Genomic DNA, 20,400 nt, shown 5'->3' with positions numbered 1-20,400 from the left:
AGCACTTTGGCTGCGTTCGTGGCAGGCGGAGACGGAGGTTAAAAAAGGTATAGAGGCATTGCCTTATGATGGCGAGAAACTTTTTGGTCCTGAATTGGACAAATGGATTTCTGAGGCTACTGGAGGGAAGTCTGTTTTTCTTCCTTCGCCTACAACTATACCTAAACGGAAATATTCTGGTCCGGCGTTCAAATCCTTTAGAACTCAGCCCTTTCGTGGGCAGGGCACAGGAGCAGTCACGCCGGGCAGAAGAGGTCGGGGACGTAGTGCCCGACAATCCAATGCACGTCGTCAAGACACCAAGACCACTAACAAACCAGTGGCATGACGGGCTCCCAGCCCATCTCGGATCCCCAATTGTGGGAGCACGCCTTCAGAGCTTTCAGGGGGCGTGGCTGCAGACGTCCACAGATGGGTGGATCCGCAATTTAGTATTAGAGGGTTACAAAATAGAGTTCGATTATCTTCCGACAGGAAGATTTTTCACGACAGGACTGCCTGTGTCGGACGACAAGAAAGCAGTTCTGCAGGTTGCCATTCAGTCTCTGCTGAATGCTGCAGTGATAATTCCAGTCCCTGTGCAGGAACAGGGGCAGGGTTATTATTCCAGTCTGTTTCTGGTACCAAAACCAGATGGCTCAGTCAGGCCAATATTGAACCTAAAAGGTCTCAATCATTACGTCACTTACCACAGATTCAAGATGGAATCTCTCAGGTCAGTAATTGCAGGGTTAGAGCCACAGGAATTCATGATTGCACTAGATCTCAAGGATGCGTATTTGCACATTCCGATTTGGCCACCTCACCAAAGTTTTTTAAGGTTTGCGATAAGGCGAGACCATTACCAATTTCAGGCTCTACCGTTTGGCCTCTCATCAGCGCCTCGGGTATTCACCAAGGTAATGTCCGTGATGACAGCTCATCTCAGGTCCCTAGGGGTAATAATTGTTCCGTATTTAGACGATCTACTCATAAAGGCTCCGTCTCAACAATTGCTTCTCCAACATGCCTTGCTAACGTACAAGGTACTAGTTCAGCACGGTTGGATAGTCAGTTTAAAGAAATCACATCTAATTCCGTGTCAACGACTTCAATTCCTAGGGATGATTCTCGATACAGTAAAACAAAGGGTTTACTTGCCACAACAGAAAGTACAGGGCATTCGTCATCTGGTGCAATTAGTGCTCAAGCCACGCACAGTCTCAGTACATTTGTGCATTCGCCTTTTAGGCACAATGGTGGCGGCTTTCGAAGCACTTCAGTTCGGAAGATTTCACTCACGTCCGTTTCAACTGGAGGTGTTAGCACAGTGGTCGGGATCACATCTGCAGCTGCACCACAGGGTGAGGTTGTCACCACAAGTCAGGGTGTCTCTTCTCTGGTGGTTAAAAATACACAATCTATCTGCAGGGAGACGATTCGGAGTCGCGAATTGGATAATTCTGACAACGGACGCAAGTCTCAGAGGTTGGGGAGCTGTAGTTCAGAGTTATCGGCTCCAGGGCCTCTGGGCGGATCACGAAAGATCGCTATCCATAAATGTTCTGGAACTCAGGGCGATTTACAATGCTCTAAGACAAGCGGTGTACATGTTTCGTCTTCAGACTGTGCAGGTGCAGTCAGACAATGCGACGGCAGTCGCATACATAAACAAACAAGGAGGAACGAGAAGCCGCATGGCTATGCGGGAAGTAGCTCGGATCCTCAGATGGGCCGAATATCACCAGGTGATATTATCGGCAGTGTTCATTCCTGGAGTGGACAACTGGGAGGCAGATTTTCTCAGTCGTCGGGATTTTCATCCAGGAGAGTGGGCATTAAATCCAGAAGTTTTTCAGATGTTGATCCAGAAGTGGGGTTACCCTCAGGTGGATCTAATGGCATCCCGCCACAATCATCAGGTGTCAAGATATGTGTCCAGAACAAGAGATCCAGGGGCAGTGGCGGTGGATGCTCTCACAGCCACGTGGCCATACAGCCTTGTGTATCTGTTTCCACCGTTTCCGCTGCTCCCGCTGGTGCTAAAACGGATCAAGAGAGGGTTCGTCAGTCATTCTAATAGCGCCTCATTGGCCTCGGAGGGCTTGGTTCTCGGATCTTCTCGGGTTACTCGCAGACGATCCATGGCCACTCCCACTACGTCCGGACCTGTTACAACAGGGTCCGTTCCTCTACCCCGATTTAGCGCGGCTGCGTTTGACGGGGTGGCTGTTGAAAAGGCCATCTTAAGGAAAGAGGGCATTCCTGAGTCTGTTATACCAACCATGGTACGAGCTAGGAAGCCGGTTACGGCAGCTCATTATTATAGAATTTGGCGTACTTATATAGGTTGGTGTGAAGCTCGGAAATTTCCGACATCGTCTTTTAAATTATCCCGTCTTTTGTTATTTTTACAAATGGGGTTAGATGGAGGACTACGTCTTTCCACACTAAAGGTGCAGGTATCTGCGTTGTCAATTTATTTTCAAAGGAAATTGGCCTCGTTGCAGTCAATACATACGTTTCTACAGGGTGTAAAGAGGATACAGCCTCCTTTCATTCCACCTACAGCACCATGGGACTTGAATCTGGTTTTAGATTTCTTACAGTCCGATTACTTTGAACCCTTACAACAAGTGGATATTAAATTTCTCACTTGGAAAACGATTTTTCTTTTAGCCTTAGCCTCGGCTAAGCGTGTTTCAGATTTGGGTGCCTTGTCATGCAAGTCACCGTATTTAATTTTTCATGATGACAGAGCGGAACTTCGGACGAATCCCGTTTTTCTACCAAAAGTAGTGTCGTCTTTTCACATCAATCAACCAATAGTAGTTCCTGTGTTAACAGGAGATTCTGGAATGTTGGATGTAGTTCGCGCATTGCGCATCTATGTTTCCCGAACGTCTACTGTGCGTAAGACAGATACGTTGTTTGTTCTCTATGACGCAGCTAAGAGGGGTTGGCCAGCCTCTAAGCAGACCTTATCCAGATGGATCAAACTGACTATACGTCAGGCTTACCTTTATGCTAAGTTACAGCCACCTACTTCAGTAACAGCTCATTCCACACGTTCTGTGGGGACGTCATGGGCAGCGAGTCGTGGGGCTTCTACGACACAGCTTTGCCGTGCGGCTACTTGGTCGTCAGTGCACACGTTTGTGCGCTTTTACAAGTTTGATACGTTCGCGGCATCAGCATCTAGCTTTGGCCGTTTAGTGTTACAAGGGCCAAACAGCTCTCCCGCCACGGAGGAGACTTTGGTACATCCCAAGAGTACTCCAGTGACCCCTAGTGGATGAAAAAGAAAATAGGATTTTGGTACTTACCAGGTAAATCCTTTTCTTTGAATCCATAGGGGGCACTGGACGCCCACCCAGAGCAGTTTACCTGTTTTAGGAGTTCAGTGGTTCTTATGGTAACACACTTTCACGACTGGTTTAAATTTAACAAGGGTTAATCAGTTATGGTGTCAACTGTTTAGTTGTCTGTTACGTTGTGTCAACTTTATTGTTGTCTGTGAGACTATATGTAATTCTCCTTTTGTCAATCTCTCTATCGATCCTGTTCGGCTCAGTAAAAAACACTGAAGTGCTGCAGGATATGGAGGGGAGGAGTAGTCTCAAAATTAATTTATTCAGTGCCTTCTTCCGGTGGAAGCCGTCCATATCCCAAGAGTACTCCAGTGCCCCCTATGGATTCAAAGAAAAGGATTTACCTGGTAAGTACCAAAATCCTATTTTTTCATTGTGTGTTTCAGTCACTTTATACTGCTTAAATCCTCTGTTGTGCTGTGTGTTTGCGGTCACATAACACAGGGGATTTTTGTCAGGTATTGTGTTTTGTCTGGCTATATTGTACTGCTACGCCCTGCAGCTACATTACCAATAATGTCTGCTACACAGGGCTGGAAATCCGCAGATGCTCCTGCATCCTGCAGTGCTGACATCACAGATTTATGTGAGGAAAAGATTTCTTCTGAGGGTTCAGGTACTGGGTGTTCTGCCCCTGCTAGTCAGCCCACAGCATCTGTGGTAAATCAAAACCCACCTTAGGCTGCATTTTCCAATAGGCTGACTATGCTTGTTACACGGCTTACGCCTCCTGTGGGACCTCCTGTTCCATTACAACCGCATATTGTCCCTGTAGTTAATCCACCATGGGCGGATACTCTGTCAACCCAATTACAGCAATTAAATCAGTCCTTTGTTAAGCAAAAACCTAACCCGCACCCTACTGGGACCAAAGGGTCATCTAAGCGGGCCATTTCTTCCTCACAATCGACTAATATATCGGATGTTTCTTCCGATTCAGATGGGGTATATACTGATCCATCAGATGCTGATACTGCTGCTCTGATGATGATTCTACAACACAGGTTTATGTCCCTGACCTAGTGGAGGCTATCAAGCTGATTCTTCACCTTCAGGTGATGTTGACCCTCCTAACACATCTAAGAAACCTGATAAGTTCTAACGTCAGAAGGTTACTAAATTAGTTTTACCACATTCTGACCATTTAATTGAGATACGTCAAGAATCCTGGTCTTCTCCAGGAAATTTCCCTCTCTAAAAAGATGCTAGCTCGTTATCCTATTTCTGCGGAGTTGAGTAACAAGTGGGAAACCCCGCCACCAGTGGACTCGCATGTAGCCCATCTTGTGGTGTCATCTACTCTGCCTGTCACCACCATCACCTCTTTGAAGGAACCGACGGATAAGCGCGTGGAAGGTTGCTTGAAGTCTATTTACACTCTTACAGGTGCTGTAGCTAGACCCACTATGGCAGCCTCTTGGGCCGCAAAAGGCATTGAAGCATGGGTTAAAGCCATTGAGGAAGTGCTACCTCTGAATTTTTCTGATGCTGCCATACAATATCTGTCATATATTACCACAGCCTCCCACTATATTCAGGAGGTGGCATCTGATGCAGGCGTTATGACTGCTAAGGCATCTACTACGTCTATCCTTGCTCGCCGAATTCTGTGGTTACGGTCCTGGTCGGTGGACCTGGACTCTAAACAGACCTTGGAGGTGCTCCCTTTTAAGGGAGATATACTATTTGTGGGTGATTTGAACAAGATTGTGACCAACTTGGCGTCGGCCAAGACTGCGTTTCTCCCAAGTACTAATCCTTCGGCTCCGAAGGCTAAGAGTACTACTTTTCATTCCTTTTGTCTCCAGGTAAAGCTAAGGGTCAGGCGAACCCGAGACAGTCTCGCACTTCCAAATCCTCTAAGCCTAAACCTAAACATTCTTGGGCCGCCCGTCAGCCTGCTTCCAAACCAGACAAGCCTGCTGCATGACTGGGCAGGCCTCCCCCTGGAGGACCCCAGGGTGGGAGGCTGACTTCTGCAGTTCCCCCAGGCCTGGTTAAAGACCACTTCAGATGCCTGGGTGCGGGAAGTTGTCTCTCACGGGTACGCGATCTCATTCAAAAGACGTCCACCTCACAAGTTTGGCTCGACTGTTCTCCCTTCTGATCCACTGAAAGCAAAGACTTTACACTTTGGTGGTACAATCTCTCCTAGATACTGGAGTAACTGTGCCAGTGCCTCTGTCTCAGAGAGGCAGGGGCTTCTATTCGACCCTGTTTCTAGTTCCGAAACCGAATGGGTCCTCCTGGCCTATTCTCAACCTCAAATCTTTGAACAAATTTGTGAGGGTATCCAAATTCCGTATGGAAACTCTCTGCGTTCTATTGTACTGGCCATGGAACCCGAAGGACTATATGGTATCCCTGGACATACAGGATGCTTACCTGCACATTCCTATTGCCATGTCGCATCAGCAATATCTGCAGTTTGCTATTGGCAACCTACATTATCAATTTCAGGCCTTGCCTTTCGGACTGACCATGGCTCCTCGGATCTTCACCAAGGTCTTGGCAGTCATGACGGCTCTTCTCCACCATCAGGGTGTCAGGATCCTGCCGTATCTGGTAGAGTACGCTCAGACTTGCTGATCCTGGCGAACTCCCCAGAGGTTCTCCTCAGTCATCTGGAACTGACGTTCAAATTCCTAGAAGCGCATGGGTGGCTCATCAACTGGAAGAAGTCCTCGATAATCCCTGCTCACAGCATGGTGCACCTAGAGGGGGGCATTGTTGGACACGCACAACCAACGATTGTTCTTGTCTCTAGAAAAGGTCCTAGAGCTTCAGGACAGGATCAGATGCCTTTTCTCTCCCCAGATAGTGTCAGTGCACTCGGCGATGCAAGTACTAGGTCTCATGGTGTTGGCCTTTGACATGGTAGAGTACGCTCAGTTTTATTCTCGTCCTCTACAGAGGTTAATCCTTTCCAAGTGGGACGGCTTGCCTCACCGGATCAGGACTCAACTGATCTCCTTGACTCCGGAGGTTCTTCTGTCACTGTACTGGTGGCTACAGGACCAACAGTTGAACTGGGGCTGTCCCTTCTGGATCTCCAACTGGGTCCTCCTGACAACAGACGCCAGTCTGCGAGGTTGGGGCGCGGTGTTGCAACAACCTCCCGATAAACATTCTGGAATTGTGGGCAGTGTTCAATGCGTTGACACTGGCCCTGCCTCCGATACAGAACAGGCCTGTTCAAGTACATTCAGACAACGCCACCATGGGGGCGTACATATATCATCAAGGCGGCACTCGAAGCCGCATGGCGATGTTGGAAGTGTAAAAAATCCTCCAATGGGCTGAACGTCCTCTGCCAGCTATATCTGCAGTGTTCAAGCGGACTTCCTCAGTCGTCAGGACGTGCATGCCGGAGAGTGGAGTCTTCATCCAGAAGTCTTTCAACTCCTAGTGTACAAGTTGGGCCTACCAGATGTAGACCTGATGGCGTCTCGACACAATCACAAGGTTCCGGTCTTCGGAGGAAGGACAAGGTATCCTCAAGCAGCGTTCATGGACGCACTGGAAATTCCATGGAACTTTTTGCTGCCGTACGTGTTCCCTCCCGTATTACCCTTGGCAGAAGTGACACTGAAGTTCAAGCAAGAAGGATGAATACTGTTGCTAATCGCTCCGGCGTGGCCCAGATGGCATTGATTCTCAGACCTGCGGCGTCTATCGATCGAGCGTCCACTTCTACTTCCTCAACGCCCAGACCTCCTCGCTCAGGGCCATTGTGTTTACCCAGACCTGGCCAGACTGGCTTGAACACTGTGGCTCTTGAAGCAGCACTCCTGAGAGCAAAATGATTCTCTGAGGCGGTCATTCAAACTATGTTGAAGGCCCGTAAACCAGCTTCGGCTCAAATTTATTACAGGGTCTGGAATTCTTACTTCACGTGGTGTGCTGCTAAGAGTTATGATGCATACACTTTCAAAACTTCCAGACTTTTGGCTTTTCTACAGCAAGGCCTAGACTTGGGCCTTCGTCTGACCTCCCTCAAGGTTCATATGTTTGCCTGGTCGGTGTGGTTTCAGAGAAAGATTGCGTCTCTTCCTGACATTCACACTTTCACTCAGGGTGTTCTACGGATTCAGCCTCCCTATGTCCCTCCTGTGGCTCCATGGGATCTGTCTGTAGTCTTAAATGCCCTGCAAGAGTCTCCATTCGAACCTCTTGATTATGTAGACCTTAAATGCCTTACGCTTAAGGTCGTGTTTCTGTTGGCTATTGCCTCTGCTAGGAGGGTGTCTGACTTAAGCGCTTTGTCCTGTCGTCCACCCTTTCTGATTTTTCGCTGTGACTGGGCAGTTCTGATAACTCGCCCTGGTTATTTACCGAAGGTGGTACCATCGTTTCACCTTAAACAGGAGATTGTGGTTCCGGCCTTCATCTCTTCTGACTTGTCCTCCAAAGAGAGGTCTTTAGATGTGGTACGGGCTCTCCATATTTATGTGGAAAGGACTGCCTCTATCAGGAGGTCAGATTCCTTTTTTGTAATTTTTGGTTTTCACAAACTTAGATGGCCTGTGAATAAGCAAACCTTGGCCAGATGGATTAGAATGGTGATTGCACAAGCTTATGCGCAGGCTGGGCTCCCAGCTCCTGCTGCTATAAAAGCCCATACTACTCAGTCTGTTGAACCTTCTTGGGCGGCCCGCCGTGGTGCGTTCGCAGAACAATTGTGCAAGGTGGCTGCGTGATCCTCAGTAAACACATTCTTCAGGTTCTATGCCTTTGATACTTCTGCCTCCCAGGATGCTTCCTTTGGACACCGGGTTCTTGTGCCCGCTACCGTGCGTCCCCTCCCATGAGGAACTGCTGTAGGACATCCCCGATGTTATTCCCTGTGGAATACCAGTGTACCCCGCCCTTTCCACAGGGCACCCACTTAGATTCTTTGGGCTTGTATGGCATTAGCCGCTGGTCCCTTCTCCTGTCGTGAGAATGTGGGTCTATGTGACTAACCTCTACGGTGTCTCTTACCTGCTACTGCATTGGACTGGTTAACAAAACTGAGCTCCAGTGCCTGGAGGCAGGGCTATAGAGGAAGCGGTGCAGTGCATCCTGTTGGTGTCTCGGTTCAAGATCCAACTCTACACCCCCCGATGTTATTCCATGTGGAAACCAGTGTACCTCGCAGAAAGAGATTTAACAATGGTAAGTCTTGTCATAAATCTCCTTTTGTCCTCTATGATGCTCAGAAGAAAGGTCTTCCTGCTTCCAAGCAGTCCCTTGCCCATTGGATTAGGCTTACTGTTCAACAGGCCTACACTTCGGCGGCCTTGCCTGTTCCTTGGTCTGTCAAGGCCCACTCTACCAGGTCTGTGGGTTCTCCCTGGGCAGCTGCACGTGGTGTTTCAGCCTTGCAACTGTGTCGGGCCGCTACCTGGTAAGGGACAAACACGTTTGTCAAGTTCTAAAGGTTTGATACCCTGGCTATGGAGGATGTCCAATTTGGACATACGGTGTGGCAGGCGTCTCAGCATGTTACCACCCGTTCTGGGAGCTTTGCAACGTCCCCATCGTAATAAGTGTCCCAAGTATCCCTTATGGATGATAGAGAAAATAGGATTTTAATTACCTACCGGTAAATCTTTTTCTCTAACGTCCTAGAGGATTCTGGGACTCCGTAAGGACCATGGGGATAGACGGGCTCCGCAGGAGACATGGGAACTTTAAGAAAGACTTTGGATCTTGGTGTGCACTGGCTCCCCCCTTAATACCCCTCCTCCAGACCTCAGTTTGATACAGTGCCCAGTGGAGACTGGGTGCTTTCAGGGAGCTCTCCTGAGTTTCCTGTAAAAGAAAGTATTTTAGTTTAGGTTTTTTATTTTCAGGGAGCCTGCTGGCAACAGACTCCCTGCATCGAGGGACTGAGGAGTGAGAAACAGACCCACTTCTCTGAGTTTCAGGGCTCGGTTTCTTAGGCTACTGGACACCATTAGCTCCAGAGGGATCGGTACGCAGGTCTCACCCTCGCCGTCCGTCCCAGAGCCGCGCCACCGTCGTCCTAGCAGAGCCGGAAGAAAGAAGCCGTGTAAGTATGAGGAAAAGACTTCAGAGGCGGCAGAAGACACCTTGATCTTCATAAGAGGTAACGCACAGCAGTGAAGCGGTGCGCCATTGCTCCCATTCACCTCACACACTTCGGTCACTGTAAGGGTGCAGGGGGGGGGGGCGCCCTGGGCAGCAATAAACACCTCAGGGCACTGTACATGTATAAAAAGAGCCCCCGCCATGTTATTGGAAAATTTGAGCGGGACAGAAGCCTGCCGCCGAGGGGGCGGGGCTTCTCCCTCAGCACTCACCAGCGCCATTTTTTCTCCACAGCACCGCTGAGAGGAAGCTCCCCGGACTCTCCCCTGCTTGACACACGGTGAAAGAGGGTTTAAAGTAGAGGGGGGGCGCATATACATTATACATAAGCGCTACTGGGTAAACATTCTGTGTTTTTTCCTGGGTCATATGGAGCTGGGGTGTGTGCTGGCATACTCTCTCTGTCTCTCCAAAGGGCCTGGTGGGGAACCTGTCTTCAGAAAAGAGCTTCCCTGTGTGTGGTGTGTCGGTACGCGTGTGTCGACATGGTTGAAGGCTCACCTAAGGAGGAGGGGGAGTGTATGAATATTAGGTCTCCGTTGGCAGCGCCGACACCTGACTGGATGGATATGTGGAATGTCTTAAGTGCTAATGTTAATTTATTGCACAAAAGATTAGACAAAGCTGAAGCTAGGGTACAGTCAGGGAGTCAACCCATGTCTGTCCCAATGTCGCCGGGACCTTCGGGGTCTCAAGCGCCCACTATCCCAAATTGTTGACACAGATACCGACACGGATTCAGACTCCAGTGTCGACTACGATGATGCAAAATTGCAGCCAAGGGTGGCTAGATGTATTCGATATATGATTACCGCAACTAAAGATGTTTTGCATATTACTGAGGAACCCCCTGTCCCTGACATGAGGGTACACATGTATAAGGGAAAGAAACCGGAGGTCTCTTTTCCCTCTTCAAATGAGCTGAACGAGTTATGCTAAAAAGCGTGGGAAACTCCAGACAAAAAACTGCAGATTCCCAAAAGGATTCTAACAGCGTATCCTTTCCCGTCACAGGACAGAATACGGTGGGAATCCTCCCCTAGGGTAGACAAAGCTTTGACACGCTTATCAAAAAAGATAGCGCTCCCGTCCCAAGATACGGCTACCCTCAAGGATCCTGCTGACCGCAAGCAGGAGGTTACCTTGAAGTCCATTTATACTCATTCTGGTACGTTGCTCAGGCCGGCAATTGCGTCGGCCTGGGTTTGTAGTGCTGTGGCAGCATGGACAGATTCTTTATCAGCAGATATTGAGACCCTTGATAAGGATACCATTTTAATGACCCTAGGGCATATAAAAGATGCTGTCTTATATATGAGGGATGCTCAGAGAGACATTAGTTTACTGGGTTCCAGAATAAACGCTTTGTCCATTTCTGCTAGGCGAGTCTTATGGACCCGACAGTGGACGGGGGATGCCAACTCAAAGAGGAGTTTTTGCCTTACAAGGGTGAGGAATTGTTTGGAGAGGGCCTCTCGGACCTAGTCTCCACAGCTACGGCAGGTAAATCGAATTTTTTGCCATATGTTCCCTCACAATCTTAGAAAGCGCCTCATTATCAAATGCAGTCCTTTCGTTCAAGTAAAAGCAAAAGAGTACGTGGTTCGTCCTTTCTTGCCAGGGGTAAGGGCAGAGGGAAAAAGCTGCACAACGCAGCTAGTTCCAGGAACAAAAGTCCTCCCCGGCCTCTGCAAAATCCACCACATGACGCTGGGGCTCCCCTGAGGGAGTCCGCTCCAGTGGGGGCGCGTCTTCGACTTTTCAGCCACATCTGGGTTCAATCACAGGTGGATCCCTGGGCAATGGAAATTTTTTCCCAGGGATACAGACTGGAATTCGAAGAAGTGCCTCCTCGCCAGTTTTTCAAATCGGCGCTACCAACTTCTCCCCTGGAAAGGGAGATAGTGTTACAGGCGATTCAAAAATTGTGTCTTCAACAAGTGGTGGCCGAGGTTCCCCTGCTTCAGAGAGGGAAGAGGTACTACTCAACCCTGTTTGTGGTCCCGAAACCGGACGGTTCGGTCAGACCCATTTTGAATTTAAAATCCCTGAACCTTTACTTAAAACGGTTCAAGTTCAAGATGGAATCGCTCAGAGCGGTCATCGCCAGCCTGGAAGGGGGGGATTTTATGGTATCGCTGGACATAAATGATGCATACCTGCATGTTCCCATATATCCTCCTCATCAGGCGTACCTGAGATTTGCGATACAGGATTGTCATTACCAATTTCAGACGTTGCCGTTTGGGCTTTCCACGGCCCGAGAATTTTCACCAAGGTAATGGCGGAAATGATGGTGCTTCTGCGAAAGCAGGGTGTCACAATTATCCCATACTTGGACGATCTCCTCATAAAAGCGAGATCACGGGAGAAGTTGCAGAACAGCGTATCCCTTTCACTGAAGGTGTTACAGCGACACGGCTGGATTCTCAATATTCCAAAGTTGGAACATACGACTCGCCTGTCCTTCTTGGGCATGATTCTGGACACAGACCAGAAAAGGGTTTTTCTTCCGGTAGAAAAAGCGCAGGAACTCATTACTCTGGTCAAGAACCTGTTGAAGCCGAAACAAGTGTCAGTGCATCATTGCACTCAAGTCCTGGGAAAAATGGTGGCGACATACGAAGCCATTCCCTTCGGCAGGTTCCATGCAAGGACTTTCCAATGGGACCTATTGGACAAATGGTCCGGGTCACATCTGCACATGCATCAGCGGATCACCCTGTCCCCCAGGGCCAGGGTTTCTCTCCTGTGGTGGTTGCAGAGTGCTCACCTTCTAGAGGGCCGCAGGTTCGGCATTCAGGATTGGATCCTGGTGGCCACGGACGCGAGCCTCCGCGGTTGGGGAGCAGTCACACAGGGAAGAAGTTTCCAAGGCCTTTGGTCAAGTCAAGAGACTTGTCTTCACATCAACATCCTGGAACTGAGGGCCATATTCAACGCCCTACGTCAAGCGGAGACCTTACTTCGCGACCGACCGGTGCTGATTCAGTCGGACAACGTCACCGCAGTAGCTCATGTAAACCGCCAAGGTGGCACAAGGACCAGAGTGGTGATAGTGGAAGCCACCAGAATTCTTCGCTGGGCGGAGAATCATGTAAGTGCACTGTCAGCAGTGTTCATTCCGGGAGTGGACAACTGGGAAGCAGACTTCCTCAGCCGACACGACCTGCATCCAGGAGAGTGGGGACTTCATCAGGAAGTCTTCGCACAGATTGCAAGTCGGTGGGGATTGCTCCAAATAGACATGATGGCGTCCCGCCACAACAAAAAGCTACAAAGGTATTGCGCCAGGTCAAGAGACCCTCAGGCGGTAGCTGTGGACGCCCTAGTGACACCGTGGGTGTTCCAGTCGGTCTATGTATTTCCCCCTCTTTCTCTCATACCCAAGGTGTTGAGAATAATAAGGAAAAGAGGTGTGAGAACAATACTCATTGTTCCGGATTGGCCACGGAGGACCTGGTATCCGGATCTGCAGGAAATGCTCACAGAAGATCCGTTGCCTCTTCCTCTAAGATAGGACCTGTTGCAACAGGGTCCCGATCTGTTCCAAGACTTACCGTGGCTGCGTTTGACGGCATGGCGGTTGAACACCATATCCTAGCGGAAAAAGGTATTCCGGATGAGGTCATTACTACGCTAATAAAGGCTAGGAAAGGCGTGACATCTAAACATTATCACCGAATATGGCGAAAATATGTTTCTTGGTGCAAGGCCAGGAATGCTCCTACGGAAGAATTCCATCTAGGCCGCTTTCTTCACTTCCTACAGACGGGGGTGAATTTGGGCCTAAAGTTAGGCTCCATTAAAGTTCAGATTTCGGCCTTATCCATTTTCTTTCAAAAAGAATTGGCCTCTCTGCCTGAAGTACAGACTTTTGTGAAGGGAGTACTGCATATTCAGCCTCCTTTTGTGCCTCCGGTGGCGCCTTGGGACCTTAACGTGGTATTAAGGTTTCTTAAGTCACATTGGTTTGAACCACTTCAAACAGTGGAGTTGAAATATCTCACTTGGAAGGTGGTCATGTTGTTAGCCTTGGCTTCGGCTAGGCGAGTTCAGAATTGGCGACTTTATCACATAAAAGCCCCTATGTGGTTTTCCATATGGATAGAGCGGAACTGCGGACCCGTCCTCAATTCCTACCTAAAGTGGTCTCATCCTTTCATATGAACTAACCTATTGTTGTGCCTGTGGCTACACGGGACTTGGAGGATTCAGAGTCCCTTGATGTGGTCAGGGCTTTGAAGATTTACGTGGCCAGAACGGCTAGGATCAGAAAAACAGAATCACTGTTTGTCCTATATGCAGCCAACAAGGTTGGCGGCCCTGCTTCAAAGCAAACTATTGCTCGCTGGATCTGTAACACGATTCAGCAGGCGCATTCTTTGGCAGGATTGCTGTTACCAAAATCGGTTAAGGCCCATTCCACTAGGAAGGTGGGCTCGTCTTGGGCGGCTGCTCGGGGGGGTCTCGGCACTACAGCTGTGCCGAGCTGCTACTTGGTCGGGGTCAAACACCTTTGCAAAGTTCTATAAGTTTGATACCCTGGCTGAGGAGGACCTCCTGTTTGCTCAATCGGTGCTGCAGAGTCATCCGCACTCTCCCGCCCGTTTGGGAGCTTTGGTATAATCCCCATGGTCCTTACGGAGTCCCCAGCATCCTCTAGGACGTTAGAGAAAATAGGATTTTACTTACCGGTAAATCTTTTTCTCGCAGTCCGTAGAGGATGCTGGGTGCCCATCCCAAGTGCGGACTATTTCTGCAAGGCTTGTATATAGTTATTGCTTTCATAAGGGTTATGTTATAGTTTCGTCGGTTATGGACTGATGATATGTTGTTGTTCATACTGTTAACTAGATTATATATCACAGGTTATACGGTGTGATTGGTGCGGCTGGTATGAATCTTGCCCTTAGATTAACTAAAATCCTTTCCTCGTACTGTCCGTCTCCTCTGGGCACAGTTTTCCTAACTGAGGTCTGGAGGAGGGGCATAGAGGGAGGAGCCAGTGCACACCCAGATCCAAAGTCTTTCTTAAAGTGTCCATGTCTCCTGCGGAGCCCGTCTATCCCCATGGTCCTTACGGAGTCCCAGCATCCTCTACGGACTACGAGAAAAAGATTTACCGGTAGGTTTAAAATCTTTTTTTCTCTTTGTCCAAAAGCGATACTGGGTGCCCGCCTCTGTGCTTCAACTTTTTCCTGCAAGTTTTTGTTCTTGGGTGAAGTCATTCTTATCAGCTGTTGCTGTTTCTGATTTCACTAGCGGTTGCTAGGTTGGTTATTTGCTGTGTGTTGTGTATTGTTATGTTTCCTCCTCTCAAGTATGTCCATCTCCTTTGGACACAGTTTTCCTAGACTGAGCTGTGAGGAAGGGCATAAAGGGGAGGAGTCGGCACACCCTGTTGAAGAAATTTAAAGTGCACTTGCTCCTTTGGACCACATCTATACCTCATCGTAATAAGTGTCCCCAGTATACCTTATGGACTACGAGAAAATAATTTACCAATAGGTAATTAAAATTCTATTATCTCCACACCACCCGTGCAACGCCGCATTGCCACACGGCGAATGCCTCTTTCTGTCAATCAGTTATTTTGTGCATGATTCATGTTTGTAAGTAAAGCAAAAAAAGCAAGTAACTTTGTGTCTGGAACAAACGATGTTACCATGCAAGGGGAGCAAATACATTTATATTTTTTCTGTGCAGGGTAACTACTGGCTGCTTTTGCATGTAGCCCACAAATGTTAGACAGCTTTATTTTAACACTGAAACTTAGATTTCAGTTTGGACACACCCCGCCCACATCTAAATCTCAATCTCCCTGCCATAATTACCGACTTTCTGGGGGCTCCATGCAGAAGGGGGCAGCCAGGTCAGTACTAGAGAGGGCATGGCCTCGTGGGTGGGCTGTACAGAGACATGGACGCATGATTACATCATCATGGCCCTGCCCCTTGCTATTCAATACCCAGATTTCCGAAATTGTGTAGTGGGGGCGGGGCTATGATGATGCAATTCATTGCAAGTCCCGTCATTGGCCTTCCAGGACCACCCACTTTCAAGGACTGCTGAGGGAGGTGTGGGAGGCTTTGTGTGTGTGTGTGGGCAGGAGGGGGTTTGGTCCGGCAGGCCATGAGCATCACATGATTTTCGGGAGCCTCCTGGACGATCTAGGAGAGCAGGCAAGTATGCTCTCTGCACATGTTACATCTGCCCCACCTGCAGTTCAACATGGTTTTGCCCAGTTGCTTGTTTGCTTTACTTACAAACATGAATTGGGCCCATTAAACAATCAGAAAACACAGATGTCACTATATCAGTCGCGCTCAAAATATTCTGTATATCTAAATATTCTTTATTTTAGAATTTTGGATATGGGAGACTCAACCTGTAATAAACTTTTAATGAGTATTCCTAAAGCCCCATAAATGATTTAGCACTGATAAAATAATGTAGTGGGCGCTACACACATACCGATCCGCCGCCGAGCTGCCCGACGGCGGATACGGGTGACCAGGCGGCAGGGGGGCAGAGACGGGGGGAGTGAAGTTTCTTCACTCGCCCCATCACTCTGCTCCATAGCAGTGCAGGCAAATATGGACGATCTCGTCCATATTGGCCTGCATGCACAGGCGACGGGGCACCAGTGATGAACGAGCGCGGGACCATGCATCGTTCATCACTGGTGCCTCCACACCGAAAGATATGAACGGTTTCTCGATTAATTAATGAACGAGATCGTTCATATCTTTCAGTCATATCGCCCAGTGTGTAGGGCCTATAAGAGAGAGGATCTGTAGACACACATTCTTAACAGTTCACTTTCTTTCCATTTCAACATTGGCAGCACGGATGGTGTGGTGGCAGTGCCGGCGCTAACCGCTCAGCAAAGGGATGCAGTGCAGGGAGGCGCCAGGAAGGAGAGGTGCTTTCCCTGCTCTGCATCCCTGCTTTTGGGGATTCTGTGAAACCTGACCTTTGTACATGACTTGCTGCCCGCTGCTGCTGCGCCGATCATACAGGCAGTGGCGCCGGCAGCTGTGCGGCATACTGTATACTTCCACGCTGTCTTCCACACAACCTCCACGCTGTCTTACTCCGCAGCGCCTCATCTTCTTGCTGCGGCCGGCTGCCAGGAAGCCCTGGGCCCCAGAATCCACACAGCTGCGGGCGTCTGTGCACTAGAGGAAAATCGCTCTCCTGGTCCTCAGCTATACAAGGCAGCCAATGTGAGCACAGGCAGCGCCGGAGCCAGTTACGCGGCATCCCGAGCGGGTGGTCATGGCTCCGAGTGCTCAGCAGCAGGTTAGATCTCTGGGCAGAGGGAGGTAATTTATATTTAGGGAGGTGAGGACGCAAGGGACTCTTTGGTAATTGTGAGGTGAGCTGGTCCCTGGCCCTCTTCTTACTGTGTAACCCCCCCCCCCCCCCTTCCTCTCTGTGTTCCGTCCCAGCCTTGTGTCTCTCGCGCCCCCCCACCAGTGTTCTGTCACTGTCACCCTCCCTGTGCCCTGTCACTGTGTCACCGTCCCTGTGTCCTGCTGCTGTCACCCCCCCCAGTGTCCACTGTGTCACCCCTGTGTCCTGTCACCCCGAGTGTCCTTTCACGGTCACCCCCCAGTGTCCTTTCACGGTCACCCCCCAGTGTCCTTTCACTGTCACCCCCGAGTGTCCTTTCACTGTCACCCCCGAGTGTCCTTTCACTGTCACCCCCGAGTGTCCTGTCACTGTGTCACCCTCCCAGAGTGTCCTGTCACTGTGTCACCCTCCCCGAGTGTCCTGTCACTGTGTCACCCTCCCCGAGTGTCCTGTCACTGTGTCACCCTCCCCGAGTGTCCTGTCACTGTGTCACCCTCCCCGAGTGTCCTGTCACTGTGTCACCCTCCCCGAGTGTCCTGTTGCTGTGTCACCCCCCAGTGTCCTGTTGCTGTGTCACCCCCCTCAGTATCCTGTTGCTGTGTCACCCCCCTCAGTATCCTGTCACTGTCATCCCAGTATCATGTCACTGTGTCACAACATCCCTCTTTTTTAGTCCTAGCTATGCCTCACAACCCCCCCCCCCCCCTTCCCGGTGTTCCATCCCAGCCATTGCGTCAACCCTTTCGTTTTTTGTCCCAGTCAATGTGTCACCCCCCACTCTATTCTGTCCCAGCCATTGCGTCAACCCGCCTGTTTTCTGTCCCAGTCAGCCCCCCCCTGTGTTCTGTCCCAGAAGCCCCCCCCTGTGTTCTGTCCCAGACGTCGTGTGTCACTGTATCACAATCTGATGCAGGCCGTGAGCTAATTGGAGGCTGTGAGCAAATTGGAGCTCGCACACCAGCAGCCAATCTGCAGTGGCTCACAACCAGCGCTAGATGTGGCATAAAATGTAAAGAGCATTGCTGTGTCTGTGTGGCATAGTGTGTTAAGGGCATTACTGTGTGAGGCATAATGTGTAAGGGACATTACTGTGTGTGACGTAAGGTGTAAGGGATACTGTGTGGCACAATGTGTATAACGGGTACTACTGTGAGGCATAACGTGTATAACGGGTACTACTGGGAGGCATAATGTGTATAAGGTGTACTACTGTGTGGCGTAACATGAATAAGGGGCATTATCGTGTGGTGTAATGTGAATAAGTGGCAGCACCGTTTTACATAACGTGAATAAGGGCCACTACTGTGTGGTGTAATGTGACTTGTGAGACAACACCCTTTTTTGTGTTGTGAAATATGGGAGGTAAGGCGCAAATTATAGTTTGCAGGGGGGCGCCGAACACCCTAGCACTGGCCCTGTGTGGTGGTTAGCATTACTGCCTCACAAGACATGGGTTCACTTCCCACCAAGACATTATTGGTGTGGAGTTTGCATTATGCCTATTTTGTGTGTGTTTGTGTATATGTTGTAGGGAATACAGTATAGATTGTACAATTTAAGAATCCTATTAATCCATTTCTGTGATGCATTAGGTGACCCATACTGTATATAACAAATACACACGTTATTCTGTTGCAGGTTATCCGCGTACAGAACATTCACTCTGACAATCCCATCGTGACCAAGGTGTATGCCAACAACGGGTTAGTGCTTCAGGCGTCGTCCTGCGCTGCCAGATACAAGAAGAAGCTCTTTGTGGGCACAGTATTCCATAAGGCTCTATACTGTGAACTGTAACAGGCCGCCCGGACCCTGGAACAGGAAAACAGAACCTCCTTCTTTGAATTACAATGTACAATATGCAAACCCATATCACAGGCTATTGCAAATCATACAATTATACCCCATGGACGTGGTAATCCTGGCAACACATATGAATACAGTAAATGAGCATGCACAATAGAAGAGAAGTTGGGAGAGTAATTAGAAGTAGAATCAGAGTCGCAGAGACTCCACATTTACAGATACAAAAATGTTTAAAGTTGTTTGGTTTATAATTATTGGGGCAGATTCTGTGTCGGGGGCAGCAGGTAAATCTGCACCGGGGCAATTGCTGTGTAACAATAAAGCTTCCAGCATTTCTGGGCTACGTGTAAATGCACCATGTGATGGAACACATCTCTGACCCCCATGCTGATGCCCCATACACGTCTGCTCTAGTTGTACTCATTGCTGCTGATATGGAGGAAGCGACGTCATTAGATAAGTAATTGTGCGCTATGTGGTAATGTCTGCCTGCAGCGGCTGCTGGTTCTCACAGGGGTTCTGCACTTACAACAGCAGTGACAAGGACACAAGGGATAGCACTGTTGTAGCCCTTAAATAAAATCTTTTCTTATTGTACTATGGAGCTAGTAAACAGAACAAAGCATCAATGGGGGTAATTCAGAGCTGATCGCAGCAGCAAATTTGTTAGCAGTTGGGCAAAACCATGTGCACTGCAGGGGAGGCAGATATAACATGTGCAGAGAGAGTTAGATTTGGGTGGGTTATATTGTTTCTGTGCAGGGTAAATACTGGCTGCTTTATTTTCACACTGCAATTTAGATTTCCGTTTTAACACACCCCACCCAAATCTAACTCTCTCTGCACATGTTATATCTGCCCCACCTGCAGTGCACATGGTTTTGCTCAACTGCTAACAAATTTGCTGCTGCGATCAACTCTGGATTAGACCCAATGTCTGCCGTCACTGCTCAATTCATCCAAACAAACAGGTTTGGTCATAAGGGTATAACGTCTCCTAGGTTGACCAAGATTGGTTAAACCGTTTGTAAAATATTCAGTTGTCTGATGTGTTTCTGAATATTGTATTTAACTGTCATAATAAAGCTACCATGTTTTTGATTATGTGTGGTCATCGTGGGCAGCGAGCAGACAATCTACATGCAGGAGGCATGAATCTCAGGACATTACTTGATGAAAACACAACTAGGGGAACCTTACAGAGACCAGCACAGGTGGGATGTCTGCTGTGCGGTGGAGGGTACGGCACAAGGTGAAAGCAGAAGGGTCCTTGTTATAAAACACCCCTGCATATGAATGAGACCCCTAGAGCCTTCTACTGAGATCTTCTGCCAATAACAACAACCTGTTGTTCCATAGAGTTTCATACACTCACCAGTACTTAGGTTGCCTATTGGATTGCTCAGCCAGTAGGGGCTCATTCAATACAAGGATGATCGCAAGGTATTGACTGGAGTAAATACAAATATACTGGAAGAGTAGAGGTAGTTTGCAGAACCGGCATGAGCAGGGTTATTTGGAGGTCAGAGCATAAGGCTTGCACACCGGTTAAAAGCAGACAATTATCCACAACTGCAAGACTTGTAATAATGGCAGCACCTCCACACAGTATGTAACTTGAATAGCTTTGGTAATCATGGACACATATAGCTTTGCAGTTGATAATCAGCATAGATGGAATTCACTGTGTAGAAATAGTAGTACAAGAAAGTAGTTACTGGAAATAGAAACGGCAGGCATATGCAGAGCAGAAGGCCAGGACAACGATACACATGGAACCAACCAG

At 48.9% G+C, this 20,400-nt stretch overlaps 1 pseudogene; it reads left to right on the top strand.

The window, feature by feature from the left end:
- LOC134927235 (serum paraoxonase/arylesterase 2-like) overlaps positions 1-19,715 on the top strand; it is a 135,074-nt pseudogene extending 115,359 nt beyond the window's left edge.
- Positions 19,716-20,400: the final 685 nt, after the last annotated feature.

The sequence above is a fragment of the Pseudophryne corroboree genome, chromosome 5 (genome assembly GCF_028390025.1).
Source record: "Pseudophryne corroboree isolate aPseCor3 chromosome 5, aPseCor3.hap2, whole genome shotgun sequence".
NCBI classification, from domain to species: Eukaryota; Metazoa; Chordata; class Amphibia; order Anura; family Myobatrachidae; genus Pseudophryne; species Pseudophryne corroboree.
The sequence above is the reverse complement of the archived record's forward strand: the minus strand, read 5'-3'. Positions and strand labels throughout refer to the sequence as shown.